The sequence below is a fragment of the Trichechus manatus genome, unplaced genomic scaffold, assembly GCF_000243295.1.
Source record: "Trichechus manatus latirostris isolate Lorelei unplaced genomic scaffold, TriManLat1.0 scaffold00040, whole genome shotgun sequence".
In the NCBI taxonomy this organism is placed as follows: Eukaryota; Metazoa; Chordata; class Mammalia; order Sirenia; family Trichechidae; genus Trichechus; species Trichechus manatus.
The window spans coordinates 6,203,201-6,228,499 of NW_004443976.1; positions in this window are offsets into that span (position 1 = coordinate 6,203,201).

Here is a 25,299-nt window from a genome sequence, read left to right on the forward strand (position 1 = left end):
CTGCAGCCGCTTTTGAATGATCTTCAGCAAAATTTTACTTGCATATATTAACGATTTTGTTCAATAATTTCCACATTCAGTTGGGTTGGATCACTTTTCTTGGGAATAGGCATAAATATGGATCTCTTCCAGTCGGTTGGCCAGGTAGCTGTCTTCCAAATTTCTTGGCATAGACAAATGAGCACTTCCAGTGTTGCATCTGTTTGTTGAAACATCTCAATTGATATTCTGTCAATTCCTGGAGTCTTATTTTTTGCCAGTGCCTTCAGTGCAGCTTGGACTTCTTCCTTCAGTACCATTGGTTCCTGATCATATGCTACCTCCTGAAATGGTTGAACGTTCACCATTTCTTTTTGGTATAGTGATTCTGTGTATGCCGTCCATCTTCTTTTGATGCTTCGTGTGTCGTTTAACATTTTCCCCATAGAATCCTTCAATATTGCAACTCAGGCTTGACTTTTTTCTTCAGTTCTTTCAGCTTGAGAAATGCTGAGTGTATTCTTCCCTTTTGGTTTTCTATCTCCAGGTCTTTAATAGTTTATTTTGTCTTCTGGAGCCGCCCTTTGAAATCTTCTGTTCAGGTCTTTTACTTCATCATTTCTTTCTTTTGCTTTAGCTACTCAACATTCAAGAGCAAGTTTCAGAGTCTCTTCTGACATCCATTTTGATCTTTTCTTTCTTTCCTGTCTTTTTAATGACCTCTTGCTTTCTTCACATATGATGTCCTCGATGTCATTCTACAACTCATCTGGTCTTCCTTCAGTAGTGTTCAATGTGTCAAATCTATTCTTGAGAGGGTCTTTCAATTCAGGTGAGATATGCTCAAGTTTGTACTTTGGCTCTTGTGGACTTGTTCTAATTTTCTTCATTTTCAACTTGAACTTGCATATGAGCTATTGATGGTCTGTTCCACAGTCGGCCCCTAGCCTGTTCTGACTGATGAAATTGAGCTTCTCCATCATCTCTTTCCATAGATGTAGTTGATTTGATTCCTGCGTATTCCATCTGGCGAGGTCCACATGTAGAGTCACCATTTATGTTGGTGAGAAAAGGTACTTGCAATGAAGAAGTCGTTGGTCTTGCAAAATTCTATCATGAGATCTCTGGCATTGTTTCTATCACCAAGGCCATGTTTTCCAACTACCAATCCTTTTTCTTTATCTCCAACTTTCATATTCCAATCACCAGTAAATATCAATGCATTCTGATTGCATGTTTGATCAATTACATGTTTGATCGTTTAGTGAGGAAAATATCTTACGTCCACCAATGCTATCCTGGTACTAGGAATTTTGTCCCAATTTAGAATGTGCCTATGATAGAGCTCTAAACATATCCTCTGCCAGTTCGCTGCCTTTCCCAGAACTAAAGCTGCTTCCAATCCCGTCTCAGCTAGATGGCAGAGGAAATAGGTGAAAAGTGCCTGTGTTGACCTCCACCGTTAATGAACAGATTAACTCACAGAAGGCTCTGGGCATGTCTTTTCGTATGCACATCCACTCCTTCCATGGATCTTTTCTATTTTGTCTTTCTATTCTAACAAATCTCAGTTTATCATTAGGGATCATTAACTTTGGAAACAAGTTTGTCATTTTTTTTTTTTTTTTGGTTTCTCCTAGCCAGGTAGAAAAAAGACACGGTCTATTCTGGCAGTTTTATTTTTTCAATCTCTCTTGATTCACAGTGTAGCCATAATCATTGTCTTCTGAATAAAAAACCAACAAACCTGTTGCTGACAAGTTAGTCTTGACTCATGGAAACCCCATGTGTTACAGAGTAGAACTGCTGCATAGGGTTTTCTTGGCTGTAATCTTTACTGAAGCAGATCACCAGGCTGTTCTTCCACAGCACGGCTGGATGGGCTCAAACCACTAATCTTTAGGTTAGCAGTCAAGCACAAACCATTTACACCACCTAGGGACCTTCTTTTCTTTTTTCTTTTTCTTTTCTTTTTATTGTAGTTTAAATAAAGTTTTACAGAAGAAACTAGCTTCTTATTAAAGAGTTAGTACCAATATTGTTTTATGACACTGGTTAACAAACCTACAACATGTCAACACTTTCCCTTCTCAAACTTGGATTCCCTATTACCAGCTTTCCTAACCTCTCCTGCCTTCTAGTCCTTGCCCCTGGGCTGCTGTGCTCCTTTAGTCTCATTCTGTTTTATGGGCCTGTCTAATCTTTGGCTAAAAGGTGAACCTCAGGAATGACTTCATTACTTAGCTAAAAGGGTGTGTGGGGGACATACTCTCAGGATTTCTCCAGTCTCTATCAGGCCAGTAAATCTGATCTTTTTTTGTGAGTAAGAATTTTGTTCTACATTTTTCTCCAGCTCTGTCCAGGACCCTCTATTGAGATCCCTGTCAAAGCAGTCAGTGGTGGTAGCTGGGCATCTTCTAGCTGTACTGGACTCCATCTGGTGGAGGCCATGGTAGTCGTGGTCTATTAGTCTTTTGGACTAATCTCTCCTTGTGTCTTTAGTTTTCTTCATTTTCCTTTGCTCCTGAGGGGTGAGATTAGTGGAGGAGTATCTTAGATGGCCGCTTACAGGCTTTTAAGACCCCAGATGCTACTCACCAAAGTAGAATGTAGAACAGTTTCTTTATAAAGTATGTTATGCCAATTGACCTAGATGTTCCCAGAGACCATGGTCCCCACAGCCCTTAGCCCAGTAATTCGGTCCCTCAGGGAGTTTGGATTTATCCATGGGGCTTCCATGACCTTACCCTGAACAAGTTGTACTGGCTTCCCCAGTATTTTGTACTGTCTTTCCCTTCACCAAAGGTACCACTTATCTATTGTCTATTTAGTGTTTTTCCATCTCCACTCCTCCCCTCCCTTGTAACCATCAAAGATTGTTTCTTTTTGTGCGTAAACCTTTTCATTAGTTTTTATAGTAGAGGTCTCATACAATATTTGCCCTTTTGTGATTGACTTATTTCACTCAGCATAATGCCCTCCAGATTCATCCATGTTGTGAGGTGTTTCTCAGATTCATCATCGTTCTTTATCATTTTGTAGTACTCCATTGTCTGTATGTACCAAAGTTTGTTTATCCATTCATCTGTTGATGGGCATTTAGGTTGTTTCCATCTTTTTGCTATTGTGAACAATGCTGCAATGAACATGGGTGTGCATATTTTTATTAGTGTGATAGCTCTTATTTCTCTAGGATATATTCTGGATCATGAGGTATTTCTATTTCTAGCTTTCTAAGGAAGTGCCATATTGTTTTCCAAAATGGTCACACCGTTTTGCATTCCCACCAGCAGTTCATGAGAGTTCCGATCTCCCTGCAGCCTCTCCAACATTTGTTATTTTCTGTTTTTTGTTTTGTGCCAGTAATGCCGGTGTGAGACGGTATCTCATTGTGGTTTTGATTTGCATTTCTCTAATGGCTAGTGATGGCGAGCATTTCCTCATGGGTCTGTTAGCTACTTGAATGTCTTTTTTGGTGAAGTGTCTGTTCATTTCCTTTGCCCATTTTTTAATTGGATTATTTGTCTTTTTGTTGTAGAGGAGTTGGATTTTCCTGTAGATTTTAGAGATTAGAGCTTTGTCAGATTTGTAATAGCCAGAAATTTTTTCCCAGTCTGTAGCTTTTCTTTTCACTCTTTTGGTGAAGTCTAGGGACTTTCTTTTCTAAATCTGTTATTGTTGTTGTTAGTTGCCATTGCCAAAGTCCCTTCTGAATATCCCTCTATTTTTATTGTTCCATGGCTTGTTTCTTATTTTTTCCACCTAGATTGCCCATTTATTCTCCTTAATCTGCTTTCCCCAATTTGGGGCATATAAGTGAAACTTTTCTATGACTTGTTTCTTCTTCCCCTCCACACGGTTTCTGCCGTAGTGCGGGATTGATGTCATGTATTGATTCCTACAATTGTTCATTTCTTTGTTTCTGGATGACACTTTCCAAGATTATGCCTTAAGACTGTATTCACTCGTTGGTTTGAGTGGTACTGGTTTATTCTTTTGTTTGTTTTTGCTATTTTAAAAAACTTGTATTTTGTTCTTTTTGTTGTTTGGGGGCAGGAACATTTATAACCCTACTTCTAAGCAGACACTTTTTCTTATTTAAATTAAACCATACAAAGGGCTTATGCTTACATAGATCATTTCCAATAAATAAATTCTTAAAAAATTAATTCACTCAGTGTAAATACTTAATGAATATATATTAAGTAATTGAACAGTGAAGAAATATTTTTATGGAGAGAAGATATTATGAAAATCGACATATCGAGAAAGCTAAATCTGAAGGTGCCAAAGAAATTCCCTGTCAGTGAAATGCTGTGATTGAGAAAAACAGCATTAAAGAAAGCAAAGTGATGAATGAAGAGGACACTTTGCTGGTCTTGAAGATAACGTCCAATTAATACTTCAGTTATCCCAACACTGTGTGATCTTAAGAAAGTCCCTGAACATCTTTAAGCCTCAGTTTTCTCATCTGCAGAGGGGGAATAATAAAAACACCTACTTCATAATCTTGTGTTGAGGGTAAAAAGAGATAACATATGAAGAGCTTAATGTACTGCCTGGCACATAGAATCCAATAGATGTTGGACATTTATTATTATCACTCTGACAGAGTTACCATGAGTTGGAATTGACTCATGGCAACTGGCTTGGTTATGTCTTCAAAAAATCAAAAGGAAGAGACAATTGCTGCATACTGTGACGTATCTGTTCTTTCACATGGGATCACCATGAGTGTGAATTGACTTGACAGCAACAAGTTTGAGTTTTGGTTTTTTTTGGTATTTGTTCATGTTCTCCATGTGTGTACAATATAATTTTGTCATTCAGATTTTAAGTTCATATCTTAACCATTCAATCTACCTAACACAAGGCCTTGTGTTTACATATAAAAACAAACAAACAAAAAAAGTTACCAGTTGAATCGACTCCAACACATGGCAACCCCATGTATGTTAGAGTAGAATTGTGCTCCATAGGATTTTTCAATGGCTGATTATTCAGAAGTAGATCACCACTGGGCCTTTCTTCCCAGGCACCTCAGCATGGACTTGTGAAATGTTCATACCACGCAGAAACTTGTTACATATAAAGAGTGCACCTTGATTTCAACCTACTGAATCAATAAATAAATGGATTTAGATTCACAAGACATAACGGAGGCGACAATGAATCCAGGACTTCACTGAGCTGTCATCCTACATTACTTCATTCTGAAACTGGGGAGAAATGACCATTCCCCTAGATTTTAAGCTAAAATAGATTCAGGGCACTTGAAATAGCTTAACAATTGGGACGGAAACCACAGTCACAAAGTCAGACCTCCCCAGGGCATTAAGACTGTTGACAACCAGCATGCAGAAGTTTACAAACAATCCCCTTAAAATAAGTCCTCAAACAACCTTCAGAGTTGAGGGTAGGAGAAAGTGCTGGAGTAGAAGTTAACATAATTCTTGGAAAATGGAACAAAGGAAGGGGGTGGGGTAACAAACAAACCAGCACAACCAGAGTAAAAACAAAACATATTATCAACAACAAGAGCAACAAAAATAATCATAGCAAGTTCTAACATAACATTTACTACGTCCAGGTCCTGCTCTAACCTTTATATATATAATAACAAAAAAAAAAAAACTGTATGTATATTAACTCATTGAATCCTTATAAAGAGCTCCCTGGTTGGGGCAAATCGTTAATGCCCTAGGCTGCTAACTAAAGGTTGGAGGTTTGAGTCTACCCAGAGGTGCCTGGGAAGAAAGGCCTGGTGATCCACTTCCCTCTGACACACATGGTGTTGTCATGAGTCAAAATCAACTCTACAGCAACTGTTTTTTGTTTTGTTTTTTATCCTTATAAAAATCATATGAGGGATGAATCTTAAAAACATTATGCTAAGTGAAATAAGCCAGATACAAAAGGACAAATATTGTGTGATCCCACTTCTCTGAAATATAGGAAATGCATACAGACAGAAAGTAGATTAAAGGTTACCAGGAGCTGATGGGAAGGGGAGTGAAAAGTTATTGCTTAATGGGTACAGAGTTTCTATGGGCGGTGATGAGAAATCATACAACATTTGAGTGTGATTAATGCCGCTGAATTATACACTAAAAAATGGTTAATTAAGATGTCAAATTTCATGTGATATGTATTTTACCACAACAAAAAAGTGATAAAAAAATCCTGCGAGGAAGATAAAACTATATCCCCACTTTATAGAAGAGGAAAGTAAGGCACCGAGAAGCATTAAGTGCTCAAGTCATACATCCAATGACCAAGGGAAAGGGTTCATGTTAACTCTTTGTGGGAGCCTTATTATTATGATTACTGAAGATATCCACAGTCACTCTTAGCAGTTTGGATTACCATAAGAATGAGGAGAAACCACAAAGATGTTAGCTCAAGAAAGGAAGAGGACAAAAAGTAGTTTTAGAAAAAGTGAGCCTGTTGGTGGTATTTGAGGTGGACTGAGGAATGGCGGGACTTGATGCGTGGGTGATTATCACAGTGATAGGTCTACAAGGTGCTGAGGCCCGTGCAGGAAAAGGAAGGAGAAAGAGATGAGACTTAGGACAAGTCCCTCCCCCTGTCTGCCCCTCAATTTCCTCTTCTATAAAATGAGGATTTTGAACTGCATAGTCCCTGAGTACCCAGTGAGGGTCAATTTTTTTTGTAATTTTATGACAGTAAAAGAAAAATGTGATCGAAAAATACAATTTATTGGCAGAAAAATAGACATTTGCAACAGAAAAATTATTTATATATGTGTGTGTGTGTATGTTTTTAAGTGTATGTATATATATATATGTGGGTGTGTACATGTGTTTAAGTGTGTGTATTTGTATGTGTGTATTGCACATGTATGTATTCGTGTGTACATGGATGTGTGCATGTGTGTATTTGTGTGTATGTGATATATATAGAATTGCCAGTAGCTTGTTAATGTAGCTTCTAGTAACCTGAGAGTTCTTTGCTGAAAGATTTGGTGTCCATGGGATATGAAGTTACAGAGAAGACAAGAAAGGAGCCAGGCAGGGACTAAACTGGTTTGCTCAAAAAAGGAAGAAATGCAGATGTCCTGAGGGAGGATGATTCATTGTAATAGGAATAGAAAGGTATGGAAGGGAAGGGTCCAGGAAGAGACGATTGGCAGCTGATGGTTCATGATGATATTTCGGAAACAGAAAATCTTCTAATGAGGATTTTAATAATGCTGTTTGCTGTGGAGTTTGCTATGTCTCCTGTATCTTCTTATAAGATATTTAGAAAAGGAGATAGCATGCTATACTGGTTAAGCAGAAACTTCAAAACCAGACTGTCTACTTTGGATTTCAGCTCTTTGGGATAATTGCACAAGGCCCAGGTCACACATGTAATAAGTGACTTATTAATAAGTCACTTATTACATGTGTGACCTGGGCCTCTTCAATTATTCAATTTTAGAGAACGTTTCCGTCATCCATCCACCAGCACAAGCCAGGGACCTGGGAGTTGTCCTTGGTGATGCCTGGTCCTCATTTCCCATTTCTAATCCATCCAATTGTGCAGATGGTAACTCCTGAGCGCCTCTCAGGTCTCAGATCTGTTCCCTTCTCCCCGTCTCCGTCTCCGCTAGCACTCCCTCAGTCCCCGCCCTCTACTTCTCCATGACCTTGGGAAAGTCATTTACTCTGTGAGTTAGTTTCTTCATCTGTAAAATTGGATAAAAATAATACCTACCTCATAGGATTTTGTGATGATGTAATACAGTAATGCTGTGAAGAGTTTAAAACAGAGTCTAGCACATAGTAAGAGGTCAATAAATACTAAATACTAGCCTAAAGCAGCCTTCTAGGAATTCCTTGCATCCACCCTTCTCTTACCCTCATCTGCTTTCTGCACTGAAGACCAGATGATCTTTTCAAAAAGCAGTTTTGATTATATGCCTGACTTACTTAAAACTTTCCCTTGACTTCCTCTTGTTCTTACAGGATCAAAATCCCCGCCTTAGTGTGACCCTGCCTTCTTCCAAGTTCATCTGCCATCACGCTCCACCCTTGCTCCCTACTCATCAGTCGCCCTGATCTTCTACCAGGTCCTGGAATGTCCCAAGGTTCTCCCCACCACAAGTAACACCCACGGTGGTCCCTCTGTCTGGTATACTTTCCCATCTTCCCTTCCCTGTCCCAGAGATACCCTGCCCATCCCGCAGACCATCCTTCACATATCTCTTCTTGATGAGGCCTTCTCTGATGCCTGCCCCACCACCACCACCTCAAGCCTAGGTCAGTTTCCTTTGTTTACATGTTCCCTTAGGACCTTATTCTGCACCTATCTGATTCACTTGGGTGATTTGTATATAATTTTATATATATATATATATATATATATTTGTCTCCACCATTAGACTAGGGAGCAGTGGTGGTTCTATGGTAGAATTCTTGCCTGGAAATCCAGGTTTGATTTCCAGGCAATCCACTTCTTGCACTACTACCACTCATGTGTCAGTGGCAGCTTGCATGTTGCTATAATGTTGAACAGGTTTCAGAGGAACTTCCAGGCTAAGACTAGGAAGATAGATCTGGCAATTTACTTCCAAAAATCAGGCAATGAAAGCCTCATGGATCCCAACAGTCCAATCTGCAACTGATCATGGGGATGGCACAGGACAGGGCAGCATTTAGTTCTGTTGCGTTTAGGGTCACCGTGAGTCAAGGGCCAACTTGATGGAAGCTAATAGCAACACCACTATTAGACTGAAACTATAATACAGAAGAGAAAACTCACAACTGTATGTTCAGTGTGAGTTTTCTCACAACCCAAATGAGAGCTTCTCTGAGATTCCCATTTCCTCGCCCTGCTCCTCTCTTGCCTTGTCTACCTTTCTCTGCAAAAATAATTCCTTACTCTACTCTCCACTGTGAATCTTAATATCAGACTTTCCACAAACATCACCCTATACCCAGCTGGGTTGGTCTTATCCCAAAAGTCATGGCCCGTTCCTTGGTGATACAGTTCTTTAAGTCTCAGTTATTTAAGCTAGAACATGTTCCAGGGAGCCGGAGCAGGAAATTCCACAGCCTGTCCACAGAATAGTCTGTTCTTGATGTGTGAGTACATGAAGGAAAGGGTGGGAGGGGTAGGGGTTGGCACTTCAGATGGAGTAGTTCAAGATGGGAGCGAGCATTTCCAACCCTTCTGTCTCCGTCTCCGTCTCCGTGGTCTCTCCACCAGGGTGACTTGGAGACTTTCTTTTAACGCTTGGATTACCAGGAGATAACTGTTTAACTGTGTGTGTCTCTCTCTTTCTCTCTCACTCACACACACACACCACTTCCCAAAAACAAACCAACTCTGAGAAATAGTACATTTTAAACCAGAGGTCACAAAGTGGAAGTCCCTGGGCCAAACCCAACACTCAGAGTTTGGCATGCAAAAGTTATAAAAGTTCACATGAAAATACAGACTTCTAGCTACTTTGGAATAAAAATAAAAGATTCCCATTGGATGGAGTCAGTCCCTTTGGATAAGTCATGCTACTTCATACCCTCTCTTGCAAACAGCTACAACACTCACTCACTTTACCTGCCTGTCCCTCTAAGTAGTGGAGTTTTGACCCTGGTCTAACTCTTAAAGTGGGAGAGAAATATTATTCTATCTGCTCCTCATTTCTCAAGGCCATATCACTCACAAGGAAGTTAGTACTTTCCATTGTTGAGAAGAACAGGTAAAGGTCCTTGCTTATCCTTCTTCCTCACTCCCCTTTATATCGTATCCTCGATGACTTGTTGGGGATAAGAAATGGTCCATGGCTGAGTCACTTACCGCCTAATAGCAATCCCCTTAGCTTCAAAAAAGAATGTGGTTGGAGATTTAAAATTCCTGCTTATAAGGGCCTAGCTAAATTCTAAAACTGGGTTCATCCTCCTCCCCAGATTATTATGATGGTAAGGAAGAAAATCCACCACCAACGTGTCAGTTTCTACTGTGGTGTCTTTCATGTTGCTATGATGCTGGAAGCTATGCCATTGGTATTTCAAATACCAGCAGGGTCACTCATGGTGGACAGCTTTCAGTAGAGCTTCCAAACTAAGACAGACTAGGAGAAAGGTCTGGTGAACTACTTCTGAAAATTAGCCAATGAAAACCCCATGGAATTCAACAGAATATTGTCTGATGGCACAGGACTGGGCAATAGTTCATTCTGCTGTATATGGGGTCACGATGAGTTGGTGTCGACTTGACAGAAATTAACAACAAGGTAGAAAAGAGGTTGGTGGAGGATGATACAGGCTAGGATGGGGAGAAGTTAGGAGGCTGCTGTTGTCAGGCAGGTGAGGAGCTGAGGATCTGAACTTCAGCAGCAGCCTAGGAAGAAGGGAACAGATGTTATTGGTTTACCATCAAAATAACCAGCAGTGCTGTCCTTTCTATACAAAGTTGACATATCAATTTACTGTCATCACATCTTATTATTACATCTTTGGTTTGTTTTTTCCCCAGATGATTCTAATGATCTTCTCTCATCTCTTGGACATAAACACATGTTTGTTTTGTTTAAATCTGAGTGTCTATAATATAATAAAAATATTTACAAACTCCATTTAAACTTGAATTAAACCTATGACTTTGGCTTCCAACCAAGTAACTAAACAACCACAGCAATCAAAATCCAATTTAAAGGCAAGACAGTGGTTATAAGTTGTAGTTGAATTAAACATAGGATCTGGCTCTCATGAGAAGAAAAAAGCCGGACAGTTTTGATACTGGACCTGTTCTTGGCTGAACACACCTAGTATATTAAAAAAAAAAACAAAAGGAAAAAAAAAAAGTTGCTGTTGAGTTGATTCCGACTCATGCCAACCCCATGTGTGTCAGAGTAGAACTGTGCTCCACAGGGTTTTTAAAGGCTGATTTTTCAGGAGTAGATCCCCAGGACTTCCTTCCAAGGAGCCTGTGGGTGGACTTGAACTTCCAACCTTTATGGGTAGCAGCTGAGCACCTTAACCATTTGTACCACCAGGGACTCCAGTATATGTGTAAGGCCACTTTAAAAATTCTGCGATGGACACTACTCCCTACTCCAAATGAAATAGGCATAAGTGAGTGTAGTGGGAACTCAATCAATATTTGCTGAAAGAAAGAACTAAGAAACCCAAGAGTTCTCCCGTTGGAAGTTCTGCTTCCTAGAGAAATTATAGTCTTGAAAGCCAATCTTTGTTGAGAAATAAAAAGGTTTACTAGCTGCCAGAAGTTCCCCTGACAAGTTAAAAGGAGAGTTTGTAGATCCAAACATCAAGCTTTTTTATAACACGTAAGTAGATAAAACTCAGTACACTGTGAGGGGAGTCCCCACCTGCCTAGGGAGCAAGTGGAGGATGCATCTCTGGCTGCCAGTGGAGGAAATACGAATGGAATAAAAGGAGGAAACAGGCTGTAACAGGAGTTTGACCATTCCATTGAGGTCAAAACCCTGTTCAGAGCTGCAGTGCCGTGGATTTCTCCTTATATAAGGCCTTTCTAGCCCTGGGCATATAGTTCTGTCAAGATAATTTGCTAGGTCACACTTGAGAGAACAGAGGATACACATTTGAAGGAAAATTACCTGCAGAAAAAAAAAGATTTTTCGGCTTTTTGAACTGAGGGCAAGTGATTTGCCATTTTTAAGTTTGTGCTTGCAACCAGTGGGAAATTGGACGGGTGCATTGAGGCAGGCAATGTCAGTGCTCATCAGAAGAACCCCTTCCAGGACAGGAAGTTAAAGGGAGCCAGTGAGTAGACAGCCTGGCATGCTCGCTTGAGATAACCACCTGGCTCTATGAGATGTGTGGAAAATTGAAGATGTGCATCAATGAGAAGATGAGGAGTTATTGAGTTTGGATATGTTCCTTTGGCACCCACTGACCTAGCCCCAGGTGGTTAGGGATGAGAGAGACAGAGACACAGAGCTGCCTGGCCTGAAGTGCAGGAAGCTGTGTGGACTCCTGAGCTTATGGCTGGTACCTGTTGACCTAACCCAGGGTGGCTAGAGATGAGCTGACCCAGACAGACAGAGGATGTAGACAACCTGGCACCAGGTAAAGGGAGAAGAGAGAAAGAGATTTTTGATGTTGCAAAATTGACATAGGCAGCAGGATTCACTTTAATTTGCTGGCTTGCCTCCGACTGGACTTTGCTTATGGATGCAGATGCTCAAAGTTCCAACCTGAACAGAATATTAAGACATGCAGACCAACCCAGAACTGCTGGGAGAACAAAGGATTTGCATTTGAAAGACAATTATTTGCAGGGAAAAAAAAGTGGGGGTACTTTTTGAACTCAGGGCAAGAGGTTTTCCATTTTTAAGTTTGTGCTTGTGGTCAGTGGGAAAATTGAAAGGGTACTTTAAGGCAGGAAATATCTGTGCCCATCAGAAGAACCCCCTTCTAAGACTGGAAGTTAAAGGGAGCCAGCAAGCAGATAGTCTAGTTTTCTTGCCTGAGGTGACCACCTTGGTCCAAAAGATGAGTGGAAGTGGGGGAGATATAGCAATGAAGAGATGGGCTGAGTTTGGACATGTTCTTTTGATATCCATTGACCTAGCTCCGGGTGGCTATGGATGAGAGAGAGATGGAGGTGACTAGTGTGAAGTGCAGGAAGTTATGTGGACTCCTGAGCCTATGGCTGGTACCTGTTGACCTAGCCCAGGGTAGCTAGGGATGAGATGACCCAGACTGAATGGGGATGAAGATGAGCTGACCCAGACTGAACGGAGCACAGCTGACCAGATCCCAGCTGACTGAGGACCAGGATGAACTGGCCCCAGGTAAAGGGTGAAGAGAGAGAGAAGAAGCTACAACACTAAAGATGGTGAAAGATGGGGAGAGATGGCACAATATGGTGCAGCAGCAGGAGCGGTGGCAACAAGGAGATTGGTGTGGGGTGACTACAGTGGGCTTGCTATCCATGGAGCTGAGCGCCTTTAGGCAGTAGGCTTGCTGACGGAGCGGGGTGCCTCCACGCCCTTGTCAGCAGGGCCAAAAGAGCTGTAACATTGGCAGAGGCCAGGCCGAGTGGGGCCTAGCAACAGAGGCCCAAGCAGGGCCAAGAGAAGTGCCACAAACTAGCACGGCTGAGAAGGAGCTGAGCACTGTCCTGGTTGGACACTGTCCTAACTGACGAAGTTGATCGTGATCTTGAGTTGTATCCATTTGTTTCCAAGTTGATTCTGATCCCAGGTTATATAACCTGTTACTTCCCCAATAAAACCACTTAACTGAAAGTACAGTTCATGAGTTCTGTGAGACATTGCAGCTAATTACTGAACCCAAAAATGGGAGCAAGAGTACTGAGGGGAGGGCAGTAGTTGGTGTTAGAAGATGTTGAAGTGGTGCAGCATCTTAGAGAAATTAGACATTTGGGACATCTTTAACCTCTGCCTCAGAGGAACCAGCTTTGTGCTGACTCTTATTAAAGAAATTATTAGTTTAGAGCATTAATAGAAAAACAAAGATAAAGTTTGGAGATATTCCTGAGCAAGGAAGCTTGTTTCTCTGGCCACACACTGGGAAAATTTTAAGCCCCTTCAAAGGCCTTTGGGGTCCTTGAGTATTGCAAATGGTTAACATGCTTGACTGCTAACCGAAAAGCTGCAACTTCCAATCCACTTTGGAGAAATATCCTGGCACTCTACAACCAAAAAAAAGCAGCCATTGAAAACTCTTCGGAGTACAGTTTTGCTCTGACACAAATGGGGCTGCCATGAGTCAGAGTTGACTCAATGACAACTGCTTGAAATGCTTCATGTTTAACTGAGTGTCAGAGCAACGTATAAACCATGAGCTGCAGTGGGTATCTTTGTGTATGGGTTGGAGGTAGACTTTAGGTTCTCCATAAGTAGTATATGATATGTAGGTGGGGGATGAAAGTGCCTGTGGCCCAACAGAGGAGTCAAAACAAAATGCAGAAACTTCATGATCAAAGTCCAGAACCAGGATATCAACAGGAAGTGCAAGCATGATGCCCCAAAAGGCTCGATGGAGTCGATACATGGTAGAGGACACTAGTATGTGGGTACTCAGGGCCCAGATATGTTCAGCCAATCCAGAGCAAAGGCCACTGTGGACCCAGAGATAGTCATCGACCCAAGGACTCCCTGCATCACTGCCAAGAGGACACTCAAACGTCCCTTTTGTTTACATACTGACTTGACCGAGAAGAGGAATGGGGATGGTTGTGAGGAGGCGTGCAGGGAAACCCTGAAAGACTGAACTTTTCCCCTAAAAAGCCTACTTTAAATTGAAAGAGGTTGCTTACATCCCCCAAACACAATCAATGTCAACAGGAATTGAAGCAGCCGTTACAGACACACATACACAGCAGGACTTGGCTTATGTGCGGAATAAATTGTAAATCTTTTATAGTGGTAAAATGCACATAACATAAAATTCACCATAGAGACAGTTCATATGAATGGAATCATACAATATGTGGTTTTTTGTGTCTCACTTATTTCAGTTAGCATGATGTTTTCAAGATTCATCTATGCTGTAGCATGTATCAGTACTTCGTTCCTTTCTGTGGCAGAATAATATTTCATCATATGAACATGGCACATTTTGTTCATCCATTCATCAGTTAATGGACATTTGGATTGTTTCCACTCGTTGTCTATTGTAATAGTGCTGCTATGCATATGTGTGTGCACAGACTGTAAATTTTGACCTTGCTTAAAAAAAGAAAATGAGATGATAATGAGTAAGAGTAAATTATTCCAGAATCAGGAAAAAGAAGAAAAAAAAATGAAGCGCTCTTTCCTTTCATTAACTAGTGATAGAAAGCTATATGCCAAAAAAAAAGAGAAGTAAAGAAATTATCATTTCTGTTGTTCCTAACTACATGAGCTAACCTTATGTATCCTTACTACAATCAGTATATTAGTATTTGTTATTGTTAGTTGCCATTGAGTTGGCTCCGACTTATGATGATCTTATGTATAACAGAACTATATGCAGCCTGGTCCTGTGCCATCTTCATTATCATTGCTATGTTTGAGTCCATTGATACAATTGTGTCACTCCAGCGCATTAAGGGTTTCCCTCGTTTCCATTGGCCCTCTTCTTTACCAAAAATGATGTCCTTTTCTAGCAATTGGTCTTTCCTGATGATGTGTCCAAATCATCCTCAAATTAAGATGAGGAAGTAGAAGCTCTTTACCAAGAGCTTGAGGCAAAAGGGCAGATCTGCATACTAGTCAGGGTCCAAGCAGGAAACTGATGGGATAATGGGCAGGATTAAGGGACCAGAAGGTGAGTCACCCAGGAACCAGCAACAGTGGAAAGCTGTTACCACCCCTTAGCCAAAGGGAGCAATTGGGAGGGAGTTGTGTAGGAGAGCTTGGTGAGATCCGGTGTCATAAAAGAGAAGACACCTATATGGAAAACAGTAACCTGGCCTCTCTCTCCTCCTGCCCTCCCATCTCCTGCTGATAGCTCTGTTGGCTAAGTGCACCTGGAAGTCAGAGGACAATGGAGTCCAGGTGATACAATCCACAGGACTCAGCCTCCTAGGGCACAGAGCAGGACAGAGGATAGCGAACGCATCTGGGGGGCAAATGGAGAATAACCAGTGCAGTCCAACTATATAGAATCATACCCAGCTACCTTGTGAAATACTTGGATAGCAAATGGCTGACACCTTAAGCAGAGTCTGTATTTCTGTGTGATTTTTCAAAACCATGAAAAGAACAGCAGCCCAAGAACCGTGCTTGAGTGGCCAACTGAATACCTGAGAAGAACCTCTTTTTTTTTTTCAATTTTCCAAAGAAATTAAGAAATTTCCATCATCCTACTCAAGGCTGTGATGTCAGACTGTTTTAGTCGCAGCTAAGCTACTTCAAACATTGTCACGTATTTCTATAAACTTGAGCTATGGGAGTTCTGTTTTCAAAGTTCCAATATACATTGTGGAGACAACGGCTGTGTCTATATGTCATGGGTGTTCCGGTCACAAGATGCACCACACAGCACAGAAGACGAGGCAACAGGCCCGGCCAGGCCAGGCTGACCTCATCTTGCAATCCTGGCTTTGGAGGATTTTATTTTAAAACCTGAATATTTATACAGTTCACATTCTTTAGGAGGTGATAGATTCTATTAACCTTCAAGAGTTCTCATTTGCTTTATCTTTTTGCTAAAAGAAGCCAGGCAGCCTGGCTGAGAGGACCTAGCTGACTTGGCTTAGTTTAGCCATACCTGTTGTTATTAAACACAGAGCAGAATTATTTTAAGTTCAATTTTTACATTAAACATAATAATTTTGCTATGTTTGGATTCCTGAGGGCTCTTTGGACACTATAATTTATTTCATTGTTCTTATCCTTCGCCACCCCCCTTGAATTCCATGCTCTACGCTGAAGGAATTGTTGGGAAGGGGTGAGTAAGGGGCAGTGGCAGCAGGGAATAGGGTGAAGAAAAGATTAGAACAGTCAGTGAGACCCCTGGTCTCCTCTGGAGGGGCTGAGGGTAACAGCTCATTAGTTTGAGTCAAATGCAGAGAATTAAGAGGCTATTGCCCCTTCCATTCTCTTTCTATGGATAATTCACTTGAAATCTAGTAACTTTGGCATATATATGCTCACGTTGTTAGTTGGCGATGAGTCAGCTCCGTTTCATGGCGACCTTATGTATAACAGAACAAAACGTTGCCTGGTCCCGCATCATCCTCATGATAATGGGTATGCTTAAGTCCATTGTCTTGGCTATCCTGTCAATCCATCTCATTAAGGGGTTCCTTCGATTTTGCGGGCCCTCTACTTTATCAAACAAGATGTCCTTTTCTAGAAATTGGTCTTTCCTGATGACATGTCTATATCAGACAATATTCTCTTGTGATCCATGGGGTTTTCATAGGCCAGTTTTCAGCAGTAGATCACCAGGCCTTTCTTCCTACTCTGTCTCAGTCTGGAAGCTCCACTGAAACCTGTCCACCATAGGTGACCCTGCTGGTATTTGAAATACTGATGGCATAGCTTCCAGCATCAGAGCAACACGCAAGCAGCCACAGTACAACAAAGTGACAGACAGTGGGGAAATCATGTTCATAGGCCTGCCTTTTTCACAGCATCTATAAGTAAACCATAGATGCTGGAGTTATCCTGATCTGGATTGGAATTTTAGGTCTTGACTTCTGCATGACCTTGGACACATTACTTACCTGCTCTGATGCTGTGTAGACCTTGCTGCTCAAGGGGTGCTCCAGAGACGTGTGGATACATGAACTGCGTACTGCTGGTTCATGACAAGGTGAGTATAAAAATAGTATTAAAAATACCGAGAGTAAGTATTTAGAAACGCTTGTAGCAATTTGACATTGCTGCAACACCCAAGCACGTGATCGTCTCACTGAACAGGATATGGGCCAAAGATACTGGTCTGCAATTGCACAGTGGGAAGGACTGGTGATATCTACACCTCTCAGATAACATAAGCGAAGCATTGCAGCTGTGTTGTTGTTAGCTGCCGTTGAGTTGGACCCCAACTCACGATGACCCCATGTGTTACAGAGTAGAATTGCTCCACAGGGTGTTCTAGACTATCTTTATAGAAGCAGTTAGCCAGTCTTTCTTCTGCGTAGCCATTGGGTGGGTTAGAACCACCAACCTTTAGGTTAGCAGCGGATCGCAAACTGCTTTAGCAGATTGAAGGTGCTCAAGAAATGTTAGTTCTCTCCATTCCTATGTCCCAAAGAAGACTCAGAAGAACTTGTGGTCAATACTTGAGATCCATGAACTCTGACCCTGCTCCAACAGAAAACGCAAGCATGAACTCTGACAGAAGACCGCACCAGGAGCCTTGGTTTGGGAGGAAAGTCATGTGTGCGGACTCCTTGTCACTAAACTGATTTGAACACAACAGGTTCAAATAAGAAACTCACTTGTCTCTCAATCAGGAGTCACTGGATGGTGCAAACGGCTAACACACTCGACTGCTAATGAAAGGATGGAGGCTCGAGTCTACTCAGAGGCACCTTGGAAGAAGGCTTGGCAGCCTACTCCTAAAAAATCGGCCATTGAAAACTCTAAGGAGCACATTTCTACTCGGACACACATGGGGTCACTGTGAGTCAGGATCAACTCTATGACAACTAGTTTGTCTCTCAGCTTAGGAGGAGGTCCCCACCCCATGGGAAGTATTGATAGCATTAGTTTCAAACCAAGTGTCTTAGTTATCTAAACAAACAAACAAACAAACAAAAAAAAAAGCAAACCCATTGCCATCAAGTTGGTTTCAACTCATGGTTACTTTCTATAGGACAGAGTAGAACTGCCCCACAGAGTTTCCAAGGTTGTAATCTTTACAGAAGCAGACTGCCCCATCATTCTTCCTCGGAGCAGCTGGTGGGTTCATACCACTAACCTTTCAGTTAGCAGTCAAATGCTTAACCACTGTGCCACCAAGGTTCGTCTTAGTTGTCTAGTGCTGCTATAACAGAAATACTACAAGAAGGTGGCTTTAACAAACAGAAATTTATTTTCTAAAGTTTAGGAGGCTGGAAGTCTGAATTCAGGGTGCCGGCTCTAGGGGAAGGCTTTCTGTTTCTCTTGGCTCTGGGGGAAGGTCCTTGTCTCTTTCCAGCTTCTGTTCCTCGGTGCCTTAGAGATCTCATGTGGTGTGGTACCCATCTTCCCCAACTGTGCTTTTGCTTCCTTGTTTAATCTACTCTTTTATATCTCAAGAGAGATTGATTTAAGACACATCCTACACTAATACTACAGCGTCGCTATGAGTCAGAATTGACTCGACGGCAACAGGTTTGGTTTTGGTTTTGTTTTTTTACACTAATACTGTCTCAGTACCATAATAAAGAAAACCCATTCTCAAATGGGATTACAAGCACAGGTATAGGGATTAGGATTTACAATACATATTTCGTGGGGACACAACTCAATTCACAACATCAAGCTTTCATTTATATAATATGGCCATTTTCAAGGGGGCTGAGAATTTTTCCCAAATGATTCCTGAATTTTCACTAGAGGCAGTTCATTACTTTGCGTCGAGCAAACTCTGTAGGTCATTATTTTTAAAAAAAGAATTTGTGTAGGAAAGAGGGAACAAGGGCTTAGACCAGGGGCGCCAAAAGCCATGTCACTCACCTCTATCACAGCTATGGCTTAGGTATATTTTTCTTTGGACTCTGACATGCCTCCTTTAGGAGATGCCAAAGGTGTAGGCAGATTGCCTATCCAGTACAGCACACAGTATCCCTCAAGAAATGTTTCAATCTTGTGCAAAAAATAAAATGTTCAGACCTGATGACAAGTTTGCTGATGGAAGAGAAGCTCGTCTTGAACCTGCTTGGTTCATTGACTAATTAGAGTTGCCTCATCTGTGCTGCCTAGCCACCACGGAGGCTGAAAGAATTCGGAAAACCGTGGACATCTGTGAAGTTCAGTAAGCTCCCCGCTGGTGTATTTGTTAGGCCTGCTGTCTAATGACCACTTATGTACACCACTTCAGAGGGAAATAATGAGCATGAAATTCAATTATACGGGCACCCTCTTGACCATTTCAACTGGAATTGTTTCCCTAATCTTTCATTTTGAAGATAAAGTGAAAATCCTTCTGATGTCATTTTATTCCCTTTGTAACCCAGCCAAGAAAATTCCCTTCAACCTAGGGCTCTGAACTTCAAAGTCCGCTCTCCTCTTAGCTTCTCTCCTGCTTTTCAACTTGAATTCATGTTGTCTGTATGCCAAGAGAAACCCACCAAACCTGCCCCACCTGCAGGACTTGAGGAGCACACTTTGGGGAAAGACGAGCTGGGAAATGCTAAGTATCCCAGAGAGAGTGGAGTACATCCTCCTGTGCTAGGCTGCTTCTCTGCTGGAGGTGAGAGGAATATTTGTCCCAATGAGCTCCAGAAGGCCCTAGCCCAGGTCGAGATGTGGCTCAGACTTAAACTGAGGTCCATGGTCCAGACCATACTGAAAAGGGACTACTCGGAGGTTTTCATGGGGTCTTCTTTGGAAACCTTGTTCTGCCTTTGTCATCTGCCGTTCAATACACTTAAGCATCACCCCTGAGGACACACATTTGACCTCACCTGCCCTGCGTGTAAGGAGCCCCTGGGTGGTATAAATGGTTAAGGGCTCAGCTACTAACCCAAAGGTTAGTGGTTCAAGTTCACTCAGAGGTGCCTTGGAAGAAAGGCCTGCTGATCTGTTTCCAAAGGTCACAGCCATTGAAAACCGTATGGAGCAGTTCTACTCTGCACACATGGAGTCACCATGAGTCAGAGTTCAACTATATGGCAACTGGTTTGGTGTTGGTCTGCCCTGCTTGTGGGACCATGTTATAGGTTGAATTGTGCTCCCCCAAAATACGTATTGGAATCCTAACCCCTATACTTGTGGATGGGATCTTCTTTGGAAATAGGGTTTTCTTTGTTATGTTAATAAAGCCATACAGTGTAGGGTGTGTCCTTGTAAAAACGGCATGGGGGCCATGTCTGATCTCCTCTAACTTCACAAGGGGAAGGAGAACCAAGATCAACAGCCCAAGGCTGATTCCTATGAGGCGGAGGTCACACATGCCTCCTCTCTCCACCATCTTTACCAATTCTGACACCAACCGTCCCTCCCACGGCACTCTCTCCTCTGCTGGGTTGAGAATTCCTTGCAATGGCCACACAGAACTCACAGGCAATACTCACGATTGTAGGAGTTTATTACGGAAGTAACAGTTACAATTCAGGCTCAGGAACACTCAGGATACAGTTCGTCCGTCCATCAGGACAGCCTCTTCCCAGCCATGCTTGCAGGCATGCCTCTCCCTGGCCCTAGGCCTTTACCCAAAGGCACTCAGCTTTCTCTCTCCTTGGGCCAGGAAGCCCACCACGCCATCTTCTGCATCCGGGTTTCTGCTTCTGGGTCTCGCTGTCTTCAGGGTTACAGTCACTTGCTCTCTCTCGGTCTCCTGGTTCTAGGAGCTTCTCAGTGTAGGGATCCTGGGTCTAAGGGACACACTCTCCGCTCCTGGCTGTTCTTCCTTGGTGGTGGTGGGATCCTCTCTTTCCCCTCTCTGGGGTGGCTCATTTGAAACCCAGCATAATGGCAAAACTGACCCATCCCCTTGTTGGGCCACAATTACTCTATCACACAGTCAGGTGGGAGTTACAAGACCATGGGTAGAAAGGCCACTCAAAAGTGATCCATCACACTGCAAACCTAACCACTTCTGAGTTATAAAAAGAGTAGATTAGCCACAGACACACACACAAACTGGAGAAGACAGATGCCACGTTAGTATCCCCTACAAACCAAGAACCTCCCAGGGCTAACAACAAGGAAGGAATCAACACCACCAAGGCCCTGATCTGGGCTTTTTGCCTCCATTACTGTGAGAAAATTAATGTTTGTTATTTAAAGCCACCTACTTGGGCTGCTTCTCTTACAGCAGCCTTAGGTGACTAAGACAGACAATGTTTCAGTTGCCTTTAGAGGAGTGAGTCAGCACCAAGCACACTATCCAATTTGCAAAGGGGCAACAAAGTATTCAGAGACAGTGCTCAAAAGCACTGATGTTCTCAAAATCCTCTTTGCCCTGCTCTTCCTACTATTCCCCACCAAAGTGAGAACCCAAAGACCTACCCTAACACAAACCCAAAGCCATCCATTGATCTAAAGCACAATTCTGCACATCCCTCAACTGTTCAGCATTTTCTAGGAAAAGAGGACATTGAAAATAAGAGCGTTACTGCTTTTTCCTTGCGAAATCAGTTTTCCTAAATGTAACACTTCTTAAGGATGACGCATAGGGTTCACAGTGTTTCTACTGAATGGCAAATAAAGGTGGGCTGAAAGTGTTGAAGGAAGTAATTCAGCTTTTAGGTCAGATATCATGAAGAACTTCCTGATGAACAGAGTTGTGATAAACTAGAATAAGACCATTCAAGAGCCCTCTCCAAAGAAGCTTACAAGTTTGTGCTAAAAAAAAAAAGGGGGCGGGGGGAGAAGTGGGAAGTTAGTCCAGATGTGATCCTTCTAGAACCAAAGGGATAGATTGCCTTCCCTCCTCACCGCAAATATCCATCTGTCAAAATCCTTCCCACCCTTCAAGGACCATCTTGGATTCCCATAGAATGTTACTTATGCCCTCTTTATGGGACTTAAATTTAACAACACACACTCACTGAACAGCTGCTCAATACGTCGTATAGTAGAATAGGAGACAGTGGAATAACTAACTACTGGTTTCTGGGGTCACAGAAATAAACAGGACAGACTGGGTCTTTGCTCTCATGGAGCCAGCATTAGTGGAGGGTGAGGGGATCCCCATGATAAACGAGGAAACAAATAACATTGAATACTCTTGTTACTGTTGTTAGTTGCTGTCAAGCCAGCTCCAACTCATGGTGACCTTATATACTACAGAACAAAACTTTGCCCAGTCCTGCACCAGCTTCATTATCTTTGATATGTTTGAGTCCATTGTTGCGGCTACTGTAGTACCTTGCAATCTAGGGGTGTCTTCCAGAACTGTATCAGACAATATTCTGTTGTGATCCATAGGGTTTTCACTGGCTAATTTTCAGAAGTGGATCACCAGGCCTTTCTTCTTAGTCTGTGTTAGTCTGGGAGTGCCACTAAAATCTGTCCACCATGGGTAACCCTGCTGGTATTTGAAATACGAGTAACATAGCTTCCAGCATCATAGCAACACGCATGCCATCACAGTACAACAAACTGACAAATGGGCAGTGGAAAATACTCAACTATTGTTAAATGTTACGGGAAAATAACACAGGGTAAGGTGATTGAGAGTGACTGGCACCTAGCAAGCACTTTCCCTAGGGCAGGGAGAGACCTCTGTGAGGAGTCGCCCATGAGCTGAGAGATGAGAAGCCAGCCATCCAGCCATGCTTAGAGGCGCGAGGTCATTCCAGGATGAGGGAAGAGCAGGTGAACTTGGCATGTTCAAGAAACAGAAGTCAAGGTGAGTGGCACTCACTGAGCTGATGTGACAGAGGTACAAGAGGAGAGAAGGGGGCTGTCGCCAGCTGTCCTTTCCGAAGTAATTGTTTGGGACAAACTGACTTTTCTCCCTGCTGAGAAAGGCCTTAGCATGCGTGTGTGTGTGTGTGTGTGTGTGTGTGTGTGTGTATGCACGCGCACACTCATACTGCAGCTCTCTGGGGCTAGAATGGAGATATATATCCTCATTGTGCTGTTGCCAGTAGAAGTTTGACTAGCACCCCTACGCATGACATTTGTTTGTTCAAATGTCACACAATTCATGGGCCGTGTGTGAGCACGGTGGTGCTGTGACACTGAGCAGCTGAGGACTCCCAAGTTTGGCAGCCTCCCAGGCGTGCTGCGCTGTGGCCAGCAGCCAGAGCCTCACATAGCGGAGTGTATGGATATACGTACACACACGTACCGGCTACCCACACACACAGGCACGCATGCATGCACACCCACACCCACAACCACACACACACACACAAGCAGGCGAGGGACCTTCTGTCTTTAGTGGATGCTTCATTTCTTTTATGTAAATTTCCCCCAAAACCGCGATGCACAATCTTGTTCTGGGGCCTTGATTTCTTTCATGTGGTTCTTTGTGCTAACGAGATTAAATCAGTTCCAATAGGTACTGGTTTAATGGCGATGATAAACTTTTATTGAACTTGAGCACATTAAAATGAAATGTAAGCAATAGGTGATTTTGGCATTGGCCTGGGGTCTCTCCCGATATGAATAAAGCCAGCATGCCTGTTCTGGAAAACAACAGCTCCCAGTCCAATGCACTTTATGTGCTTAATTAAAATCTATTTTTATGGTATATAAAAAAAGGCTAAGCAATGTAACATACCTTCTCTTCCATAGAAATTCAAAGGAACTATGTTTTCAACTATGAAAGCAAAGATGGATGAGTCCTTTTGGAAAAACAGATCTTTTCACTTTCCACAAAGAGCAGGTAATATGTTGTTTTACAGCAGCCTGTCTGCTAATCTGTGATCTGTTTTGTCTGTGAATGGGATTATCGTGGTAGTTTATTGAATCAGAGCCAAAAATGATATTAAGTAAACTGTTTACACAAAGCCACCAGGCTGAAAAATCCCAAGGCAGACTCATTTCAGGTTTTAACCAAAATAAACTCTATTATAGCTTCAACTGGACAGTTAAACCTTTCAGCGTCTGGTTAACTTGCTGAATGTGTAAAACATGAGACCACAGCTCTTCATAGAAATTATGGAACTGTAAATATCACGGTTAACCTCTGAAGGTTGCCGTGCTTTGTAGCTTTCCACGATGCTTTCACCCGGGCCAGGATTTCAGCCAGGCTCCTGGGCCAGGCTCCTGTCACTGCCTTTGCCAGTCCTGTAAGTCAAGAGCAGGAGGTTTGGCTCTCCAGTGTGGTAAGGGGTAGACGGAGCCTGTCAGTAACCCTCAGCCCACCTCCGGGGAGAAGGCATCATACGTCCTGGGCACTGGCAGGGATATACCTGGCCTCTTCTAACCCCCCTCTCCAGTTGAAAGGGTCTGGATTATAATTTGGTCGCAGTGTGTTTTGTTTTGCTTTTTTATGAATGTCCACTTGACCTTTGCACATCTCAAATTCTAATCTGGGGCCAAAACGTTTCACAAGACGTGCTTTGATCCGCCTGAACACAGACAAAAGACCAAAAGAATAGAAACATCACCCAAGGAAGCCCAATTTAAGAACATTGTTTTGTCTCCTTGCGGGTTCTGGAGCAGAAAGCCAAACGGAGAGGTCCTGACATGATGACTGAAGAAAGTTGAGCCATCTCTCCTCCGCGTCTTTCATTGTAGAGATCCGGAACCGGGGCTCAGGAGAATGGGTTTGGGCCATAACTTGTATTTATTTATCTTTCCCCTGAGTCTCTTTAATTTTCCCAGAATTGTCTTCTGGAGTCCCTTGGACTACAAAATGACTCTGTCCTTTTGACTTCACACCAATCATCTCTTAACCTCTTTTGTCTTCATTCATTCATTCATTCAAAGACCTTCTATCTGCCAGGCTCTGTGCTGGGCATGAACGATACAAAATAAAAGACAGGGCCCCTGACCTCAAGGCCCTCACAAGCCAGTTGATGACAGATGGATAGATAGGTGATTATAATACAGGATGACACATCGTTAAATCAAGGAAGGGCCTAAGTATGGTAGGAAGGCAGCTGCTTCTTCTCAGTCTATTTCTCAGCTTTTCCTCCTTCCCTGACTTCTAAATGCTGAAGTGTCTTAGATGTCACTCTTGGGCTCTCTTTTCTCCTCTATTTACGCTCTCCTAGGCAATGTCACCTCGTCATTTTTCACGTAGGGTTTTGAACAATTCT